Here is a 23,555-nt window from a genome sequence, read left to right as displayed (position 1 = left end):
TGCAGGCTACTCGGCGATCCTCTAGTCTTCTCTTATACTAGGCTTTGGAGAGCTTTTTCAGCCTGGTGTGCTTCTAAGGAGGTTGATCCTATTGAGGCTGACCTCTTTTTGGTTATGCAGTTCCTGCAAGATGGGGACCAGTTGGGTTTGTCGGTTGCTTCCCTGCGGGTGCAGTGGGTGGCCATTCAGGCATCCTGGCGTAATCTGCAGGACGATGGGGGCGTGATGCCTTTTTTTTTTTTTTTTTTTTTTTTTTTAAGTCTTTTGAACCTTTTTCCTCAGCCTGTTCATTCCTTTCCCTGTTGGAATTTGCAGTTGGTCTTGGATGTTCTCTCGGGTCCTCCTTTTAAGCCCCTTGAGGGGCTGGCGTTGAAGCTTTTGGCTTGCAAGGCTTGTTTCTTGGTCGCCATTACTTCGGCTAGAAGGTTGGGAGAGTTGGGGGCCTCGTCCTGTAAGCATCCGTTCTGCAAGATCTTTTCGGACTTGGTGGTGCTGGTACTGGTTCAGTCCTTTGTCCGTAAGTTTAATTCTGCTTTTCATCTCAGTCAGGAGGTGATTTTGCCTGAGTTTTGCCCTAATCCTTACTCGGCTGAGGACTGTCGTTTGCACTGTTCGGATGTGCGGCGGACTTTGTTGTGGTATTTACATGTTGTGGAGTCCTTCCCGAAGGGGGACGCTTTGTTTCTGAACTTTGGTCCGGTTGAGAAGGGTGAGAAAACGTCCAAAGCTACTTTGAGTCGTTGGATTCTTTTGGTTTACAAGGTGAAAGAGGTAGATCTCATGTGGGGGTGCAGGGGCGTTGTACAGGCAGTATGGCGGCTACTTTGGCTGAATTATAGGGTACCTCTGTAGTGGAAATCTGTAGGGCAGCGACTTGGTCTTCCCCTTTTGTCTGCCACTATCGCATTGCTGGTCTGGAACGTTTGGATAATGTCCAGGGCCACAGGGTCTAGTCCTTTATGAGTGTTTGTATTGTGATTTGGGCACGTTATTCAAATGGTGTTCTTCTTCACTCGGTTGTCAGTCTCTGTTTTTGCTTGCTATTTCCTCACGTGTTAAGAAGGAAGGCGAGAGAGGGATGGGAGGTAATGCGTCCATTACGTACTGATAATGGCATTACTCCTAGTTGTGCTCCCTTGCCTTCCTTCTATGACCTCCTGCTATCCCGGTGCGGTCCAGCTGAGTTCTAGGCTCAGGTTGTTTACGTACAGCAGGTGGTGGGCGGTGTTTATTGGCTGGGGGTGGGTCGGGGGGGGGGAGGCAGAGGGCCTCACTTGTTAAGAAGAAAGGCAAGGGAGTAGGGCTAGGAGTAATGCCATTATCTGTATGTAATGGAGCATTTCCATACATTGTTTATGCGCTATATAGTTTTATCAGTAAAACTACATGTTAGTGGGAAAGTGTGTGTGGCCATTTCAATGGAAAATGTGCTGTCTGTAAATGCGGTACCACATCAGGCTTCAGTAATATATTTATGAAGAGTGAGTCTTTTAAACATGACCTGTGAAATAGTGCCATTTGTGAACTAAGAAACAAGCCAGGGATCATGTGTACCCTCTATGTGGGCTTGATTCTTATTGTAATTGAACAAACGTCTAGTCTAGTTAATAAAAATAGTTTTTTTTGTACAGCATATTTGAAGGTGCTCTTTCGTGTGATAATGAAGAAAAAGGTGGCTACATTAGACAAAATATTTGCCTAGAACCACACAATTTGAGATCAGTTAAGGGGTTCAGTACATTACAGTTAGGTCAAGTAGATTATTCAATTAATTAGACTTGCAGGTCTAGTAAACCTTCTATGATTTTACGAGGCCTGCACTCTGTGAGACCTATATAGGAATGTGCAAAAGAGCACACAATGTGTTTCAGTGCTGAGACCACAGGCATATACCTTGCGGTACACAGATGGCTGCAGAAGATCAGAAGGGATGTGTGTGTGTGTGTGTGTGTGTTTTTGTGATGTCAAGCTATACTCAAGGGATTCAGTATTGCAGTGCAGTGTGTAGTACATGAGCAGAAGAGCCTTGGGTGAAGAGGTGCAGCAATGCAGGGTGTAGCACACAGTCATACGGTTATGGTACAGATTCTACACCCAGCTCACCGGGGGCAGCAAATCCCCCCACCTTACCTCTACGAGCCCCTCAGCCATTGCCTGCTTTACCTCTACCAGCCCCTCAACCATTCCCTCCTTTACCGCTACCTGCTCCTGAACCATAAAAACTCTTTACCTCCCTTTCGTTACCAGTCCCTGAACCCTAAAAATAACCCTTATCTCCCTTTACCCCTTCTCACCCCTGACCATGTGTGGGTTAGCTCGAGCTCTCTTGCTGTCTGTTCTCTGTGGCAGACCCTGTATAGATCTGGCTCCTGCTCTCTTGTTGTCAGTTCTGTGTGGCAGACCCTGTATAGGTCTGGCTCCTGCTCTCTCGCTGTCTGTTCTCTGTGACAGACTCTGTATATATCTGCCTCCTGCTCTCTTGTTGTCAGTTCTGTGTGGCAGACCCTGTATAGATCTGGCTCCTGCTCTCTTGTTGTCAGTTCTGTGTGGCAGACCCCGTATAGGTCTGGCTCCTGCTCTCTCGCTGTCTGTTCTCGGTCTTAGTTCCTGTATAAGCCTCCTGGTCTAACCTTGTTCCCTATACTTGGAGTTTGTTTCTTTGCCAGATAAGCTGGCGTCTTCTTGTTGAGCCCTTTATAACTGATGCAGTTGGTCTTGAAGAGGATCTGGGCTGGGAGAAGGAGCCAGTGTAGGTCTTTTAATATGGAGATGATATGATTCAATTTCGTCAAGACCTTGATGAGCTGTGTCGCTTCGTGTGTGCTTCCTTTAATAGGTGCCGAGTGGTATTGGGGAGACAGTTGAGCAGGGCTTTGCCTCCATCCAAATGGAAGAGGACCTGTAAGATTGTTCTGAAGTCATCTTCCGACTTCCCTTTCTTCAAGATAGACTAGAAACCCAGCTTTCTTGGTTATGTTTGCAATGTGTTCCTTGAATAAGAGGCCTGTGTCGAAGGTGGGGTAAAAGTCTGGTTTACGCTGGAGAGCCAATCATGAAAATGGGATTGTTTTGAGCTGTTGGACTTAAAGAATAATTCAGTCTATGTGGTGTTTTGCTTCAGTGCTTTAGTTGACAAGCAAAACTGTGTATAAGTTGAGGGCAAGACTTGATTCTCTGTATGACGTTGGGTGAGGATATTTTTAGGTAGCATTGAATATCTGTATATTGAGGGATCTTGATGCTGCTGTCCGAAAGAATGGATCAAAGAAATCCCTTATATAGCTTGAAGATGATGGGATAAAGGATGGAGCCCTGGGGTACTCTGCAGCAGACAGGGCATTTCTGTGATCTTGCGGGACCTATATACATGAACTTGCACCAGTTGGAGAGGTAGGATGTCACGATTTCAAGATATTGCCTGAAAATCACATGCATTTTTTCCAGGATGTTGATCACAGCTAGATGATTGTGTTTTTTTGCAACCTTTAAAGTTTACAAGAACATGCCATGGGTAGGCACGAGAATGCCACAAGTGGCATGCAGTGCCTCCCATTACGATACAGAATAAAGAGGAAGGAAACAAAGGGTGAGAAAAGGAGGGTACATCAAGTATTAAAATGGGACTAGCTTAGGGAACACGGTACGTATATGTGGTACAGGGTAAGTGCACAGACGCCTACGATAGCCAGAAGATGACAAGTTATGATCACGTCCTCTGTGTGAGGGTAAACTGGTTGCAGTGCGTATACTCTCCTATGCTGTGGGGAGGCACTGTTGGGCATAAGGGGTAGTGGGAGGGTGTGGCAAAATTGAGAGGTTGGAAGAAAAGAGGGCCTGTGTGTTGGGAAGCCTGCAGTGGCGCATACAGTGTCAGTGAGCCAGCAAGTGCCATCTGGTTCAGTATGATAGGGGCTTCGTTCATCGGTCAGTGTGTCTCACGCAGGGGCTTCGTTCATCGGTCAGTGTGTCTTGCGTTGGTGTGGGGTGAGAGCAAGAGATTCTAACACTGCAGTCATGAAAGGGGTTGAGACCGCCCCATAGATTTGGAATTGGTCATTCATAGTATAAGTGATTTTCTCTGTGTAGTAACGTAAAATTTACTGGTCAAGGGAGCGATGGATTGCAGCATTCAGAGTAACGAGAGCTTTGCAAGCTCTTGGTTCCTGCGGAAAGGATGAGTAGTGTGCTTCACAGATGACGTGCATTCGTATGTAGTCAAATGTTTCCACAAGTGTAGGTTGTATCTGTCTGCCGACGGTGACTGTCTATATAGGCGCCACCGGGGAAACCAATCTCCCAACTTAGTTATCTCACCCCCCCCCTCTTATTCTATTGAGGGCCTGCCTGTCAGCTGTGATTGAGTAAAGCGGGTGGTGGGTCAGGGACTATTCCGGGGTGTATAGCTCAGGGCAGGTTGAGTGTCTTCGGACGCCCTCCTAGGCCAGTCGTGCACTATTGGCTGAGTTTAATATAGTATGGCTCTGTCGAGGTGCTCTCCCAATCAGGGCTCTCCAGGGTATTGATGTACTGTGTCTTGCTCAATTGCTTAGTGAGCCATATATGCCAGGGGGTGTATCCAGGAGTGTGTGTGTGTTTTTAATACCCCTGGTCATATGGCAACGTGAGTGTTCACCAGTTTATTCTGGGCTGGGGTTATAGATACTTTCACTTAGTGCTTTGAAAATATCACTAGGACAAAGTTTATTTTTTTTAATTAGTTTCCCATCTAGGTATTATTATTGTGGGTTTAGGTGTAAAATACTAATGTCTTTATCAAGTAGGAGTAAGTGCCAGTGATGAAGCTAGTGTAGTGAAGAGTACCCTAATACGTTCATACATTGCTAAGTTAGCATAACTATGTTAGATGTCAGAATGCCATCTTGCCGCTTTTGCAGCTTTGGACAAGACACTACAGTTACATGTTATTGTTGGAAAAACTGCTTGCTCGCGTTTTTCTTCACATGAGAACCGTCTGCTGTTAACATACCTAGCCGTGAGCTGCGACCTTGGTCTGTACACAGTGTAACAGAAACAGTCTGGGTCGCTAAACAATGCATGTTTTCCACTTCAGGTTGATCGACTCACTATTTAGCCATAACACACATGCAGCTGCGAATACCTGAAAGTCGAGTGCTTTTAATATTATTACAGGCAGCATGTTTAGCACACATTCCGAAGAAGAGCCTTCCTGCGAGAAGACTTCATCTGCTCCTGTGATGTGATTTCACTAAGCTGATCTTTGAGGTATGGGGTTCCCCATTCAAGCCTAGAGACCTTTTAATAGTCTAATAATATTAGCTTATTAGCAAAGGGAAGGTGGCTGTAACCCACTGTCATTTATAATATGATTTCTCCCTTTATTTTCTATGGTATTGTAACAATGCTGATGGTTTTGATATTAATCATTTGCCTGCTTGTATTAGCCAAAGTACTGCATCTTAGGACACGTGGTTTATAGAATAAACTCTTTATTTTTATCGTGTCTTTGTTTACTCTTGTTGTGGACTGATATGAGAATAATAACGAACAGGTATTTCCGATTCCCACCATTCCTGAGAGTGATCTAAGTCGCTTGTTCTGGGTTGTCTATACATTGGGGCCTCCGTGATAATACGGATAACGAATGGGACACTGTTGCTAGCCGAAGACGGGGTTCTGGGTCCTGAGGCGAGTTTCTGGTACACCACAATTCACTGAGGTCCTGGTTTCCTGCGCATAGTTCTGTGTATGAGCAGAATCCCTGCAACATGGCGCACCTAACATTTGGTCTATTGATTTGAAACGCTTTAGTAGTGCTTGTATTAGTCCACGGCACCCTCACTCTTGTTTCCGGATAACAGGAGTGACGGATTCAGACCTACCTATTACTATCGTACTAGGTTCCTTCAAGCTTGAGCATTAAAAAGGTTTCTGAACCCTTGTGCTACTGATTAAACTAAGTGTAGTTTGTCCTTATGGCGGTAGATATAGCAGCGCACAGTCGTACACCTCTGCGACGTCATTTGACGCAGTATGGGGTGCCAGACACTGGTATGGAAGTAATCTTTGTGGTAGGTGCCGACGCGTCTTATCCTTATGAGTTGTTCTACTCTTGGGTGACTCTTCCGGCGGTGAGTGAAGACGATAATTCGTTTCATTCTTACACTGCCATGCCAGCAAACTATACACCATATAGGACACAAGAAATACCAATATCTGCTTGGCAGCATCGTATTTGGTTTAATGGCGCCCTCCCCCATGCAGTTTTACCGGCGAGAATGGGCCCTTTGTCAATTGCAGGGGCCACATGGCCGGTACTTTACCTGGAGCAGGAGTTCTGGCCCTAGGTCCTTCCAGATCTGAAAAGGTGCAAATAGGTGACACTCTTGTCTGTGTCCTTGTTTGTGATACTTGAGGCTGGTACTTACAGATTGTATGTACAAGTTGTACATATCCAGACTGTATGTGTGGCTGGTACAGTCTGGGCAGGTATGTTTGGTACTGTAATGATATTTCTTGTAAGAAAGACCGCACACTACTGATCTACACTTATTTCTTGCAATTTCATCTCTGCAGGTAAAACTTCAAGAGTGGCTGCGTCTTCTGAAGAAAGAGGAGGAATATATTCTGGGGTATAAAGTCAAGGAAGAGAAACAATATAAAACCATCAGAGTGAGTGCTGTGTATCTGTGTGTCTGTATTTATATTTGCCCATGTCTTTGTGTGTACCTCTTAAAGTTAAAGATGCACAGAAGCCAGTGAGACACCCTACATACTAGGTTGTGATACACACTAGGTAAATATACTGACCAGAGTCAATGCTGTTGGTCATTTGGCCTGAAATCAGCCAAGGGTGTGTCTTAGAACAAACAAAAATAAAAATTACTCAGCTTACCCTAAGGTAATAGTTACATACTTACGCAATGTGTATTAATGTATGTATTTACATGTGTGGCATTATCTGGCAGTGAGTTTATACCTGTGAGTCTATGTGAGTGTGCGGGCATGTTCACACTTATGTGTTACAGTATGTGTGCTTTGATGGAAGGTTCTGGAGTTATCTTCAGGTGTGCATCCATTCCTGTGCATCTCATTAGTTGTGTATTTTTGTGGGTATGATTAAGTGTTTGTGCGTGTCTTTGTTTGTATGTATGCATTTTGAGCATCAGAATACGCCGATGCGTGTGTGCGTGCGCGCATGTGTGTTTCAGGGATGTGAATGCTTTAGTCTGAATTTATTGGCGGTGAGTTTGTTCTTCCATATGTGAATGTCTGTGAGTTCATATATCACACGGTCTGGTGGTATTTGAGTGTGCAAATAAATGTGTGCAGCTGTATGAGGGTGTGCCTCTGTGAGTTGTGTATCCCTGGGTCTGGATATATTTATCTGTGAGATTATATAAATATGCATCTGTGTGTGAGTATGTGTATGGATGGGTGTCTGGAAAGTGTGCATCTGTGTGTTTGAGTATGCACTGTCTGGAGATGTTCACCTGGGAGTTTGTACAAACATCTTTATGTGTGTGTGAGTGCACAGCAATGCGTGCATTTATGAGTGTGAGTGTTTGTGAGTTTGTTTATCCATGGACTGAAGAGTCTGTACAAGCATTTGTGTGTGAGTGTGCACATTGTGCGCATCTGTATGAGTGGGCGCCTCTGTGTGTTTGTGTATGTGTGGACTGAAGAAAGAGTCTGTACAAGCATTTGTGTGTGTGTGTGCGCGCACACTGTGTGCTTCTGTATGAAGGGTGCCTCTGAGTTTGTGCATGCACTGGAAATAATCTGTGATTTTGTGCAATCATTTGTATCTCTATGCACATACATATGTGCCGCTGTGTGATTGTGTACTTCAGTGGGGTTGTGTTGTATGGATCTGGAGTTATATATCAACCCTTCGGACTGAGCACTCCTGGTTTAAGGCCCTTACTAAACCAGGGTGTTAGCAATGTAATCATGCCACTACATTGCATATACATCATTGACGCGTAGAATATTTAATAGCGTTCATCTAGATCAGTGGTTCTTAACCTGTGCTCCGGGAACCTTTTGGGGTCTTCTACACCTACTGAGGGGGGTCCACGAAATTTTAGAAAATATATATTAATAAAGTGTGTGTATGTACATAAACAAGCACATTGTGTATTTGTTTAATGAAATGCTTGTTTCTCAAATTTTGTGTAGTTTTATGATTAAAATCTTCGTAATTGCTTCAGCCAGAGGCCCCCAGATTCCAATAATAACTCAGCGGGTGTTCCTGATTTCAGTAATGATTTACTGGGGGTCCACAAAAGTCAAAAGGTGAAGAACCATTGATCTAAATATTAAATGGGAAACAGAAGCTCCAATATTGTGTTTGAGTTTCTTTCTTAGATGTGGAGCAGGGGACTTTTGATCGAGTCATATGAATGGTATATCCTACCCCATGGCATACCCATGGGTACAGAGAAACTGAAGGCATGGTCTTCTTCAGGCTCGTAGAGTGCACACACTCCATGTAATTATCTTCTGTTTAAAAGCAAAGCAATTTTAATAGCTCATTTTAACCTCCGACTTGTTCATTAGTTTCAAATCAGATGCCCTTTAATTTTGACATGTTTCGGAACATGTCCCTTCCCTTCTTCGGGAGATATACATTTCTAAATCTGAAAACAACTTGGCACAACACAGCTTTAGCCTCTCTTCTCGGACATTCTCTGTTCAGCTCAATCCTCATTGCAAGGTTTTTTTGCAGGGATCTCATAAATCGGCCACAGTTTGTGTCCTATTTTATGCCTGCATTAAACTGCTGTTACAAAAATGGGGCATAGTTGAATGTAACTCCACAGGAGAACTAGGACACATGGCCCTGACTCAGACTGGAAGGAAGTGCGAACTAGGACACATGGTCCTGGCTCAGACTGGAAGGAAGGGCGAACTAGGACACATGGCCCTGACTCAGACTGGAAGGAAGGGCGAACTAGGACACATGGTCCTGGCTCAGACTGGAAGGAAGGGCGAACTAGGACTCATGGCCCTGACTCAGACTGGAAGGAAGGGCGAACTAGGACACATGGTCCTGGCTCAGACTGGAAGGAAGAACTGTCCTGTAACATATCAGCAATAATGCACATTTATCATCACTCGGACACCACGTTTTGATATTTCAGAGTTCATCAGGTGTGTGTCAGTGATGATGATAAAGTTTAAAGAAGGTGTCATTTCCACAAACATTTCATGGTATTTGATAAACTCTCTCCCAATTTCCGTGAAGTGTTTTTCATAATGTGCACTCTTTATTCTGTAGTGGTTGTTACCTCACTTGTCGCTGTACCCCCTGATAGTGCTGACAGCCGAGTGCCCGTTCATTACTGTAAAACACTGTGCACCAGATCACAGCTCTGTGCACCAGGCTCAGGGTTTTTGCGCAGTCAGACTGTGTGTGGGGGTGGAGGGTGGTGGTGATAATGAGGTTGGAGATAGTGAGTGATCCCCAATCGTGGCGGTTGAGGTGGTTTGCTTCTGGTGTCCATGGGTCTGTCCTACTGCAGCGAGATCGAGCAGTCAAAGGCTTCTCATGGAGGTAGAGATGCTGCAGTTACATGTTATTGTTTGAAAACTGCTTGCTCGCCTTTTTCTTCGCATGAGAACGTCTGTTGTTCACATCCCTAGCAGTGAGCTGCGACCTTGTGTTAAGAAACAGTCTGGGTCGCAAGACAATGCATGTTTTTGAGTCCAGGTTGATCGGCCCACTATTTAGCCATAACACACACACGCAGCTGCAAATACCTGAAAGACAAGGGCTTTTAATATTGCAGGCTGCATGTTTAACACACATTCTGAAGAAGAGCTTTCTTGAGAGAAGACTTCATCTGATCCTGTGATGTGATTTCACTAAGCTGATCTTTACGGTATGGGGTTCCCCATTCAAGCCTAGAGACCTTTTATTAGTCTAATAATTTTAGCTTATTAGTGAAGGGAAGGTGGTTGTAACCCACTGTCATTTATAACATGATTTCTCCCTTTATTTTCTATGGTATTGTAACAATGCTGATGGTTTTATATTAATCATTTGTCTGCTTGTGTTAGCCAAAGTACTGCATCTTAGGACACGAGGTTTATAAAATAAACTCTTTAAACTTTACCGTGTCTTTGTTTACTCTGGTTGTGGACTGATATGAGAATAATTACGAACAGGTATTTCTGATTTCCACCATTCCTGAGAGTACCCTAAGTCGCTTGTTCTGGGTTGTCTATTCATTGGGACCTCCGTGATAATACGGATAACGAATGGGACACTGATGCTGGTCGGATAAGGGGTTCTGGGTTCTGAGGTGAGTGTTTGGTACACCACAATTCACTGAGGTCCTGGTTTCCTGCGCATAGTTCTGTGTATGAGCAGAATCCCTGCAACATGAGTGCAGATTTCTCTCTGCCCCTTTGGCATTATGGCTTTGATGGCATTGGCGGGCATGCATGATATACCCGTTCCTTTAGCAGCAGCTTCACTGAGGTCAAGGACTGCTGACGATAATCAGTTCAGCAGAGCCTGCACGGCAACGCTCGTCTTTGAAAGGTGTGGCCCCCCAGGCCAGTTGTATATAAGTACCCGGTCATGGCAGTTGCCACCTCAGGGTTGGTTCTTCAGTGAATGGCTGTCATTGATAGTTGCGGCCTGCCAGGTCAGATCAGAGCTTTCACGTCAACGTTGATGACGGTTCATTTTGGGACAGTTCTCCCTTGAATTTTTTGGCACAGTTTATAATGGGAACTGCTCAGGGAGACTGAAAGACCCCACACAATACAGATGGCTGCTTTCCGAATGGCAGTCGGCTTTTTCTGGGTGTTTCCCATGCTGGAAATATACTGGGTTTCTCTCCCTGGCAGGCTGTAGTGCCTGACACTCTTTCCCTTTCTCACCAGGCTGGCTTCTAGGTGCTAGGCACTTCAGATCTCCTATCAAGCTGTTCAGACTTCATGTTATGTCCCTCACCTCTGGGAGACTGTCTGGGAGTCAGACCCCATCCACGAGCACACAGCAGTCCTTCAAGTACTATGTAGCATTCCTTGGTCAAGAAGACTTTGGAATTTGAACAAAAGTGTGTGTGTGTGTGTTGTGGGGGGGGGGGGGGGTGTTGAGTCTGACTTTTATTATACTCCTTTTACAGGGAGGGTACAGATCTGCTCTCTAAGGCTTTGAAACTAGTTTTTTTTTTTTCTCTTGACATTTTCTGTATGTCTCTCAGACACAGCCTTTGCACAAGGTGATGACACTTGCAGGAGGCTGCAATGTCCAAAAGAGGGGCATAAGGAAGTGTGGGATCTCTCTCCACCTGGCTGTCACCAGCCTTCCTGAAGCAGTGATGAGGGACAGACAAAAGGGCAGGACGTGCCCAGAATCTTCGTCTCCTGACAGAAACTGCGGTCACCCGTCAATCCTACCATCTACTAAAGGGCCGTGCTTAGAAAGGACTAAATAGCAACCCTCTTCTAATAAGGATTTAACTGAATTTCGCCGGGTTGCCATGTCTACATACTCGCTCACTTTAGTGTCTGGGTCTTCACCATCCGGCTGCAGGAATTCAGTCTGTATACTTCCTTTAGGGGAAGCTGTATCCATCCTCCATCTTGTACCGTGCTAAAACAGGAGCCTTCTGCAATGGACCCCACTATGCCAGAACTCAAACCCCCACCAGAAAGAGTCTTATTACCACACATGTGCTACACAGCCACAGCACCTACGTGCACTGGCCATGCACACAGACGTTAGCGCAAGGGCCTGGGATTTGCACCAAAGCCGAACTGTACAGTAGACTTCACTCTCATCTGACACAGAAAAAAAGTCTGGTCACAACGAATGAATCAGAGAACTTGGTACGCTGCCCCGCACCACTTTAGGTGAGTAACTCGGGATATGGAAAATAGTGCCATATCAGTTATGAGGGTACACTCTGTCCTCCGGGTCACACAACAGCTTCTGAACTTTGCGTTATCAGGGGTAGGACTAGGCCTTTGTGCACACATTAGATTAGCATGATTACCTCAGATCAGTTTCACATGCAGTCAGGCACTCAGTGTAGGGGTACACACATGTCTACCATTCTGGAGACATGCCCTATCATACAGTACATTGATTGGGTAACCTATGCCCTATGCCAGGGCAACAGCACAATCAAGGTCTGCGACGCTGAGGGCAGATGTTTCACATAGTTAACAGGTCCCCAAAAGTAGGATCCCTGTCCTGATGAAGACCCCTACAGAGGTCCACAGAGGGTAGAAACACACTGTGTTAACAACATGGCGGACTATAAATTCAAATTAGGAATGATGTAAGGAAACCCCTTTCATAGCCAATCAGTGAAGCGTATCTTTCACAACCCCTGCCGTCCCTTTTGAAAAGCAACATTGATCAGCCCAATCTCAAAAGAGGACTTTCCATTAACTTTGGCGATCTACAGGTTCCTGCAATATATGAAAATCAAAACAATTTACATAATCACGGTGGTGATGAACTATAGGTTTTTCACGTTAATCACATAAACTTACATACCTGCACAGCTCCACTAATGATCTCTCTTAACTCTTGTTAGTTCAGTGAACCACAGAGAGACTAGAGTAAATGCATGGAGTGGTTTACTTTAGTGCACATGACAAGTTCCTATAACATACAATAACTAACACTGAACCTTGGGTTCCCGGGCAGTTTGCTGCCTGGTGAAAGTGCTTCAATGCATCATCGGGTAGTAAGTGCTATATAAATGTAATTATAATTACTTGTTGTTACAATTCTATATGCAACATATATGCCAATGATATTCCAAATGTAGTTAAGAAGCTGCGTATTAGATTTGCCATGGGGTATGACTTTAAATATCGCTAAGGTAATGAATGCCAATGTGCTGTTAGCCAAGAGACCATGGCTGATGCTTGTTTCTCTAGAAATGTAATTAAGAATACATTATTGGCACTAGCAGTCCACTCTCCTGCACGCCGTCTTTTGGTCACTACTGAGCACAAAAGACATTCCTCACTTGTTTTCATTTATGAAACCACGGCAGACCTGGCTCTTCTCCAGACCCTTTGACTGAACTTCCCAATTTTGCATCCGCCAGGCAGCTAAAGGTTTCTCCCATATGTTGCAAATACAAAATTACAATATGATAAAAATATATAAACCTCAGTCCCACTTGGGCTTTAGGGGGCTTTACCATTACAGTTTCACACAACAAATGAACACATTTGTTATTAGGACTGGTGCCACCACACAAGGCCACAACCCTCTACCAAGTAAAGAGATAAGTGTAACCCTCTCTCAGGACTGGTGACATACTACACAAACACATCACTATAAGAAATGGTCACACATTAGAGGAGCACAACCCTCTACTAGTATATGAGTGACACATCACAGGAGCACTGCCCTCTTAACTGTATACTAGTGGCACAGCACAGGAGCACAACCCCTCTACCTGTATACTAGTGGCACAGCACAGGAGCACAACCCTCCACCTGTATAGAAGAGACACAGCACAGGAGCACAACCCTCTACCTGTAGACTAGTGGCACTGCACAGGAGCACAACCCTCTACATTCAACAAGTGTTCCTGTGCTGTGCCACTTGTTAAAGGTAGAAGGTTGTGCTCCTGTGCTGTGCCACATTCCTCTACCTGTATACTAGTGACACATCACAGGAGCACAACCGTCTACCTGTATACTAGTGATGCAGCACAATAGCACAACCCTCTACCTGTATACTAGTGGCACAGCAAGGGAGCACAACCCTCTACCTGTATACCAGTGGCACAGCACGGGAGCACAACCCTCTACCTGTATACCAGTGACACAGCACGGGAGCACAACCCTCTACCTGTATACCAGTGGCACAGCACGGGAGCACAACCCTCTACCTGTATACCAGTGGCACAGCACGGGAGCACAACCCTCTACCTGTATACTAGTGGCACAGCAGCACAACCCTCCACATGTATACTAGTGACACATCACAGGAACACAACCCTCTACTGGTTATACTAGTGACATAGCACACAAGCACAACCCTCTACCTTTAACAAGTGTCACAGCACAGGAGCACAACTCTCTACTGGTATACTAGTGACATAGCACAGGAGCACAACCCTCTACTTGTATACTAGTATACAAGTAGAGGGTTATTTATTTTCTTTTTTCTTTTTATTTATTTGAAAGGTTTTATAAAGCACAAACATGACCCGAAAGGGTATCAGAGCGCTGTACATAAAGTATGCGGGATGAATAAGTAAAGGTAGTACATTAAAACATGTTGGTAGTCAGGGGAGTAGTAATACCAGAAAGAACAAATCAGACAAAATTAAGTAACAACATTTTACAAAATAATCATTGGGCATTAGAAAAAGCAACAGTAACTCAGTGACTTCAGGACTATCTTTACAGTGACTGGTCAGGAGCGACCCTTTGACTTCTTAGAATGTGGCAATCGAGGGGTCGTTATAATATTATTTTTATTTTTTTATTTTTTTCGTGTTGAATTTTTGAGATTCAGCAGTAGGTTGTGAGAACTTTTAAGGGTTCGATTCAAGCCGGATAGTTCAAGAAATTTTTGCCAGGTAAACTGGAGTGTAATGAAGTGATTTGTGTGTTAAGCAGGATATCTTGAGACAAATCCTTGCTTCAAAGTGGAGCCAATTGAGTTGAATATGTCTGGTGTGATGTGCTCACGTTTTCTTGAGCCCGTGATGAATCTGTCAGCAGAGTTCAAAGTAGCCTTTTAAAGGGACCAGTCTAGATTTGGGAAGTCCAGCTAGGATTGCAATCCTGTAGTCTAAACGGGAGATAACTAGGGTTTGGACTGCAAGCTTCATGTCGTTAGGAGGTATGAAGGGTTTGATTTTCCTTAACGTGTGGAGTTGGTGATTAGCTCCTCTAGTTGTTGCACTGATGTGGTCTTGCATATTCAGGTGTTTGTCCAGAGTAATGCTCAATGATTTAGTGGAGTCCACAGCATGTGGAGGGCAACTGAGGGCCGTTAGTTGTTTGAGCCAGTCCTGGATTGGGTGTAGGATGATTGTGTGGGGGAAATCGGGAGGAATTTGGTTTTGATAGTGTTTAACATAAGGTGATCAATCAATCGGGGTTTTGTAGAGCGCACTACTCTCCCGTTCGGGACACAAGACGCTTGTGGGTTAACCAGTGCTGAGTTTTGCACAAGGGCTGAGTTAAGAGTTTTGATGTCATCAGGTATTGAAATGTTCATGTACAGTTGAATATCATCTGTGTGCATGTGGTAGTGTATGTTCGAGAGGTTCAGAATTTCGGTGAGCGGTTCCATGAACAGGTTGAAGAGCGTGGGTGATAATGCCGATCCTTGAGGCACTCCTATTGAGCCCTGGGTACTGTTAGAAAGGGAGTGGTGGACTTTGATTCTCTGAGTTCTATTATGCAGGAACGATGCGAACCAGTTTAAGACTGGGCCTGATAACCCCATCCGTTTTTCAAGATGATCAATCAAGGTGTCATGTTTGACTGTGTCGAACGCCGTGAAAAGATTAAGGAGTATAAGAAGGCAAATTTCATTTTGGTCCAGTAGTCTCAATGCGTCCTCCACTGTGTGTCAGGGCAGTTTTAGTACTGTGTCCAGATCTGAAGCCTGATTGATATTGGTCGAGGAGTTGGATTTGTTCAATGTGATTACATAGTTGTGTGTGTACGCATTTCTGAAGACGTTTGGCTAAAGTCGTGATGTTGGAGATAGGTCTGAATTTGTTAGTGCCCATCAACTCTGCATTTGGCTTTTTTGGGATAAGGGTGACTTGACCTATCTTGAGGCAATGGGGAATCAAACCTTGCAGGAGAGATTCCTGCTGTGTCAGTAGTAAGCAAGAAGATCGTTGTTCTCCTTTGGTGGGCCACTAGTATACAGGTAGACTGTTCTTTTTGTTGTCACTAGTATATAGGTAGAGGAATGTGCTTCTGTGCTTTGTCACTATTATAATGGTAGAGGGTTGTGTCCTGCATGTGTCACTGATCTACAGGTAGAGGGTTGCGCTCCTGTTCTGTGTCACTAATATACTAATAGGGGGTTGTGCTCTGTCACTTGTATCAAGTAGAGGGTTCTTTTCCTGTGCTGTCACTAGTATACAGGTATGGGTTTGTGCTCTTGGGCTGTGCCACTAGTATACAAGTAGAGAGTTCTTCTCCTGCGCTGTCACTAGTATACAAGTAGAGGGTTCTTCTCCTGCGCTGTCACTAGTATGCAGGTGAAGGTTGATCTCCTGCTCTAACTAATATACGGGTAGAGCAGGGGTTACAAATCTGGGTTACCTGCACCCCAGGGGATGCGAGATGGTATTTCAGGGGGTGCGACAAAGGGGGAAAGTATGCACTGTATGCATTATAGAAATCCAGCGAGAATGGGCGCAGGGGGTGCAAACATTAATCCAATATTCCCTCCTGATGTAGAGGGTTGTGGTTCTGTGCAGTGTCACTGGTTTACAGGTAGAAGGTTGTGCAGTGTTGCTGATATAGAGGTAGAGGGGTGTGGTTCTGTGCAGTGTTACTGGTTTACAGATAGAGGGCTGCGCTCCTGTATCTGTCACTAGTAAACAGGTGGAGGGTTGTGCTTCTGTGGTGTCACTAGTATACAGGTAGAGGGTTGTGCACCTGGGTTGTTTCACTAGTATGCTGGTGGAGGGCTGAGCTTCAGTGGTGTGCCACTAGTATACAGGCATATGGCTGTGCTTCTGTGATGGGCCATTAGTATACAGGTAGAAGGTTGGGCTCCTGTGATGTCACCAGTATGCAGATGGAGGGTTGCTCTCCTGTGCTGTGTCACTAGTATATAGGTGGGGAGTTGCGCTCCTGTGCTATGTCACTAGTATGCAGGTAAAGGGTTGCACTTCTGTACTGTGTCACTAGTATACAGGTGGGAGGGTTGTTCTTCTCTGTGTGTCACTAGTATGCAGGTAGATGGTTGTGCCCTTGTGCTGTGTCACTAGTATGCAAGTGGAGGGTTGTGCTCCTGTGCTGAGTCGCTATCATACAGATAGCGCGTTGTATTCCTGTGATGTGCCAATAGTATACAGGTAGAGGGCTGTGGTGCTGTGCTGTGTCACTAGGATAAGGGTTGGTTGGTGTGTTGCTGTGCTGTGTCTATACTGTACAGGTAGAGGGCTGTGCTCAGGCCCCGGTGTCGTCGACGGCTCCGGCCTCGACGCCGCAAGTGCCCGAGGGACCCGTTCCCGAGTCCCCGCCGACGCCGGTCGACCTCGTCACGCCTCCTCCGCCGGCGTCGACGCCGGTTCCACCTCCGACGCCGGCTCCGCGTCCGGTCCGGACCCGGCGCCGTTACGGCGTCGATGGACGCCGCGTACGGTGCCGCTGGAGACACATTATGTCTATCGTCCGGCTCCGCACCTTCCTCCTGTTTACCAGGACTCGGATGACGGGGGCGAATGGGAGGGGTCCGAGGACCCTATGGCCGTTCAGGCTCAGCTGTCACCGGACTGGGCAGATGAACTGGGGGAGGCCAGTGGTCTGGATACCTCTCCAGACACTGGATTCATCTCTCCTCCGACTGTGGCTTCGGAGGAGGGTGCTGCTTTCTCTGTGGTGCTGCGCAAGGCGGCCGCAGCCCTTGGGCTCGAACTGCCTGCCGTGGCTGTGAGGACTAACGTCCTCACTGAGGTGCTTCAGTCTGCAGCAAGCTCCACTGAGCCTCTGCTGCAATTCAATGAGGCCCTCATTGACGTTCTGCAGGGCACCTGGTCCAAGCCCTCCACAGTTCCTCCTGTGGACAGGAATGTCGCCAGGCGCCACCACCCTGCTCCGGGCGACCCCAGTTTTCTGTCCCAACACCCCACCCCCGAGAGCCTGGTTATCCAGGCTTCTACCTCCCAATCCTCCTTCCCGACCGCTCCGCCGGACCGGGATTCCAAGAGAGACTGGAACAGTTTGGCAAAAAGCTGTTCTCCTCCCTTAGTTTGGGCCTGCGGTCCTTTAACACCGCCAGTCTTTTAGACCGTTATTCCCACTCTCTGTGGGATACGGTGGAGGACGTGCTGCCCCTGTGTCCGGAGGAGGTCCAGACACGACTTACCCAGGCTCTGGCCGATGGGAGGGATGCAGCGCGACATGCTATCAGATGTGAGCTTGACGCTACGGACTCGCTGGCTAGGGCGATTTCTACCACGGTGGCGTTTAGACGTCACGCCTGGCTGCGGTCCACGTCCTTTTCGGGTGATGTCCTGAGCACTCTCATGGACATGCCCTTTGATGGCACTCGCCTTTTTGGTGAGAAAGCAGACCGTGCGCTGAATCGCTTTAAGGACTCCCGGGCTACGGCCAAGTCCTTGGGCCTCTCGGCCCCGCGGTCGCAAACTTCCGCCTTTCGCCCCTTTCGTGGCCAAGGAAGGGGTGCCTCCTCACGTCCGCCTAGCCACCAGCCGCAGAACCAACCTGCGCGCGGTCGCGGACGTGGTTTCCGCTGAGGCGGTTCTGGAGGACGATGTGGTCAGCCCACATCCACCCCGGCAGCGTCTGCCTCAAAGCCTTCCTAGTCCGAGCTTTCAGGCCCATTCCACGCCAGTGGGCGGCAGAGTTCGCCATCACCTGCACCACTGGCGGTCCATCACATAGGACAGGTGGGTGCTGCAAATCGTCCGAAGGCGCTACTCCCTCCCCTTCGAGACGTCCCCTCCAGCCATGCCACCGCAGCACCACCGTATCTCGGGGGATCATTTGAATCTTCTCCATGAGGAAGTTTCGGCCCTCTTGGCCAAGGGGGCCGTCGAGCGCGTTCCGTGCCCGGAAGTAGGTCGTGGTTGTTATTCCCACTACTTTCTGGTTCCCAAGAAGGGCAAAGGGGGCCTACGCCCTATCTTGGACCTCCGGAACGTCAATGCCTTCCTCCGGAAGGAAAGGTTCAAGATGTTCACTTTGGCTCAGGTTCTAGCTGCCCTAGACCCTGGAGACTGGATGGTAGCGTTGGACTTGCAGGACGCATATTTCCACATCCCCGTCCTGCCGGCCCACCGGCGTTACCTGCGGTTCACGGTGGGTCAGGAGCACTTTCAGTTTACCGTGCTCCCCTTCGGCCTCACCAGTGCCCCTCGGGTGTTCACGAAGGTGATGGCGGTGGTCGCAGCTCATCTGCGCAGATCAGGGGTTCCAGTCTTCCCCTATCTCGACGACTGGTTGTTGAAGGCGGGCTCGCCCCAGGCAGTCGTCTTCCCACCTCCAGACTACGGCGGATCTCCTGCATTTGCTGGGGTTTTCCATCAACGTGCCGAAGTCACACCTGTGTCCCTCTCAGAAGCTCTTCTTTATCGGAGAGGTTCTCGATTCGGCGCAGTTCCGGGTCTATCCGCCGGAACAGCGGGTCCGGGATATTCAGGCCCTGATTCCCATCTTTCGGCCGCTATCCTGGGTTTCGGTCAGGCTAGTGTTGCGGCTTCTGGGGCTGATGGCCTCCTGCATCCTGCTAGTGCATCACGCCAGGCGGCGCATGCGGGCTCTGCAGTGGGACCTGAAGTTTCAGTGGGCCCAGCATCACGGCAACCTGTCCGACCATGTCTTGATTTCGGAGGGCACTGCACGGCAGTTGCAGTGGTGGCTCACGGACCGCGATTGGGCCACGGGCAAGAGCCTCTCCCTTCCCCAGCCGGAGCATGTCGTAGTGACGGATGCGTCCCTCCTGGGTTGGGGTGGCCATATGGGAGAGGCGGAGATCAGAAGCCTCTGGTCTCCGGCGGAGTCTCGCCTCCACATCAACCTGTTGGAGTTGAGAGCGATCCGACTTGCACTGAAAGCCTTCCTTCCCTCTGTGAGGGGAAGTGTCATGCAGGTGTTCACGGACAACACCACCGCCATGTGGTATTGCAACAAACAGGGCGGGGTGGGGTCATGGACCCTTTGTCAGGAGGCTCTGCGCCTCTGGACGTGGCTGGAACACCAGGGCGTCACCCTAGTGGTTCAACATCTGGCGGGCTCTCTGAACGCCAGAGCAGACAAACTCAGCCGCCGGTGCATGATGGATCACGAATGGCGTCTGAACTCTGAAGTGGCGCAAGGTCTCTTTCAGCAGTGGGGAGAGCCTTGGTTAGATCTATTCGCCACCGAAGAGGACGCGCAATGTCAGCAGTTCTGCGCGTTGGAATTTCCAAGGCGGCACTCGCTCGGCGACGCTTTTCGTCACGAGTGGAGTTGCGGTTTGTTGTACGCCTTTCCGCCTATACCACTTCTGCCCAGAGTGCTGAAGAAGATCAGGCACGACCGGGCCCAAGTCATCTTGGTGGCTCCGGATTGGGCACGAAGGTACTGGTATCCCGAGCTACTCAGTATGTTGACCGATCCTCCGATGCGTCTGCCCCTTCGGGAGGATCTTCTGTCGCAGCAGCAGGGGACGGTCCTCCACCCGAACCTGTCCAGCCTCCACCTCCATGCGTGGAGATTGAGCGGCGGCAGTTGATGCCATTTGACTTGCCTCCTGAAGTCTGTGATATCATTCTGGCAGCCAGGCGTCCCTCCACAAAGATGGTATACGCCTGCCAGTGGAACAAATTTGTGGCATGGTGCACAGCAAAGGCTGTGGATCCCCTTTCCGCCCCTCTTTCTGAGGTTCTCCTCTTTCTTCTTTCTTTGGCCCAGCAGGGCTCTGTCCTGGGCACCTTGAAAGGTTATCTTGCTGCCATCTCTGCCTTCTTGCGGCTTCCTGATCAGCCTTCTCTTTTCAAGTCCCCTGTAGTTACACGCTTTCTAAAAGGCATTACTCACACGTTCCCTCCTGTCCCTTTTGTAATGCCTCAGTGGGACTTGAATCTTGTTCTCACATTTCTAATGTGCGCTCCCTTTGAGCCTCTTCATAATTGTCCTCTTCGTCTGCTGACGCTTAAGACTGCTTTTCTGGTAGCCATCACCTCGGCTAGACGGGTGAGTGAGCTCCAGGCTTTATCTTCAAAGCCTCCTTTTCTCTCTGTTCATCCGGACAAGGTTGTCCTTCGGCCTCGTCCCTCCTTTCTTCCGAAAGTGGTGACCCCCTTTCATCTTGGGCAGTCTGTCACCTTGCCCACCTTCTTTCCGCATCCTTCCAAAGAGGAAGAGAGGCTCCACCGTCTGGACTCAAATCGTGCGCTCTCCTTTTATCTGGACCGCACGAAGCAGTTCCGGGTGGACGACCAACTTTTTGTTGGATACGTGGGTGCTAAGAAGGGGAAAGCTGTGCACAAACGAACCATCTCTCGGTGGGTCGTTTTGTGCATCAAAATTTGTTATTCCTTGGCAAAAAAGGACCCTCCTGTTGGGCTGCGCGCCCATTCTACTCGGGCCACAGCGGCTACTACTGCTTTGGGACGGGGTGTCCCTTTGCAGGACATCTGTCAGGCGGCGACGTGGGCTTCGCTACACACGTTTGTCAGGCATTATTGCCTTGACAGCCAAGTCCGGAGGGATGGCTTCTTTGGCCGTTCTGTCCTCCAGGACTTTCTGGTGTGATCTTGGTTCGCAGACCCACCACCGGGGATGGTATTGCTTGGGTATCTGTTCTAAGGTGAGGAATCTAACTAACGTGTTTCTTTCAGATGAACAAGTTACTTACCTTCGGTAACGATGTATCTGTAAGAAACATTAGTTAGTTAGATTCCTCACCGACCCACCCATCCTCCCCGTTCTGCGAACTGACATCTAGGGTTAAGGTTATCCTTTTCAGGCCCCTAGATTTTATTTTTGGCACCAGTGTCGGTCTTTGCATGGCTCTGCGTTCCTGGCGCGGAAAGCTATGTACAAGAACTGACGTCAGCGCGCGAGGGCGGCGTCTAAGTACTCCGACGTCATTCCGGCGCACGACGCCGACGACTGACGCGGAGCTGCAGACGACGCCTAGCGACGCGCAAGGGGTATTGCTGACGAAAAATCTTCCGGATCCAGTCTGACGCCTGGGGATATTCTAAGGTGAGGAATCTAACTAACTAATGTTTCTTACAGATACATCGTTACCGAAGGTTAGTAACTTGTTCAATACAAGTGAAACTTCACAGGAGCACAACCCTCTGTTTATACTAGTGGCACAACACAGGAGGAGCACAAGAGCACAATCCTCTACCTGTATACTAGTGACATCTATAGGAGCACAACATTCCACCTGTATATTAGTGACACATACAGGAGCACAACCTGCTACATGTATACTAGTGACACAGAACAGGAGCACAAACCTCTGAGCACAAACCTCTACCTGTATACTAGTCACACATACAGGAGCTCAATCCTCAACCTATATATTTGTGACACAGCACAGGAGCACACTCCTCTACCTATATAGTAGTGACACAGTAGAGGAGCACAACCCTCTACCCGTATACTAGTGACACAACACAGGAGTACGACCCTCTGCCTCTCTACTAGTGACAGCACAATCTACTACCTGTATACTAGTGACACATACAAGAGCACAACCTGCTACCTGTATACTAGTGACACATCTCAGGATCACAACCCTCTACTTGTATACGAGTGACACTGCACAGGAGCAGAACTCTCTAACAGGAGTGAGGACTCTACAGAACTTCTGTATCCTTCCTTCTTGGTGATGGCAGAGGGAAACACCTCTCTCCACTGCTGAAACCCTACTATTCCTGCTGGAATGAGACATACCTTACCTGATAACACACAGGCTCCTAAGTTACAGTGGTACATACCTCACCTGAAAACGCACAGGATCCTACAATATATTACAGTTTAACATACCTCACCTGGTAAGACACAGGCTCCTGCTCTAGACCACCATGTGACATACCTCCCCTGATAACACAAAGTGTCCTGCTATAAGCTAGTGTGACATAACACTTGATAACACACAGACTCCTGCTCTAAGCCATAATGTGACATATTACCGGTTAACACACAGGGTCCTAAGCTACAGTGTAACACACCTCACACGATAACACACTTGATCCTACAATAAACTATCGTGACATACCTCACCTAATTACACACAGGCTCCCGCTCTAGCTCACAGTGTGACATAACTCACCTGATAACACACAGGGTCTTGTTCCAAGCTACAGTGTGTCATACTTCACCTGAAAACACACAGGCTACCGCTCTAAGAGACCGTGTGTTTTACCTCACCTGATAACACACAAGCTCCTTCCCTAAGTTACAGTGTGACATACCTCACCTGACAACACACAGCATCCTATCTTAGGATAGGACAAGATATCGAACCAACCTCTTCTCCCAACTTCTATAGGAATTTGAACTTGTGAATTACCTGCCGAAACCGGTAGTTACAATGATTTATCTGATAATTCTCCACTCAATAACAAAATACACATAAGCTTTATGATTTTAAACATGAAATTACCTCATCATTGACTCCCCCTCACTCTGAGTGACGGACATAGTAGGATACCCCCTCAGCATCTCCTTCTGGGGGGACCACATCCAGTGTTCTGGCAGGACAGGGGCAGCCGGCACTCCATATATATCCTCTTTTCCATCCCAAGCGCTTCAACTTCCTGTCCCCCCCCCCCCCCCCCCTCCCCTCCCTCATTTATATTCTCTAATGTCCGTGACATTGACTCACAATTGACTTAAGCCAGTCTTGCCAC

At 47.7% G+C, this 23,555-nt stretch overlaps 1 pseudogene across 1 annotated transcript in view; it reads left to right on the top strand.

Annotated features, from left to right (window-relative positions):
* The window catches only part of LOC146869484 (E3 ubiquitin-protein ligase TRIM39-like), a 127,631-nt pseudogene that overhangs the window by 38,903 nt on the left and 65,173 nt on the right, over positions 1 to 23,555 (top strand). Inside the window, exon 2 of the transcript XR_014959965.1 lies at positions 6,556 to 6,651. The product of XR_014959965.1 is annotated as an E3 ubiquitin-protein ligase TRIM39-like (transcript). The remainder of the gene's footprint in view (positions 1 to 6,555; positions 6,652 to 23,555) is intronic.

The sequence above is a fragment of the Triturus cristatus genome, chromosome 1_1 (genome assembly GCF_964204655.1).
Source record: "Triturus cristatus chromosome 1_1, aTriCri1.1, whole genome shotgun sequence".
In the NCBI taxonomy this organism is placed as follows: Eukaryota; Metazoa; Chordata; class Amphibia; order Caudata; family Salamandridae; genus Triturus; species Triturus cristatus.
This window is presented reverse-complemented; position numbering and strand designations above follow the sequence as displayed.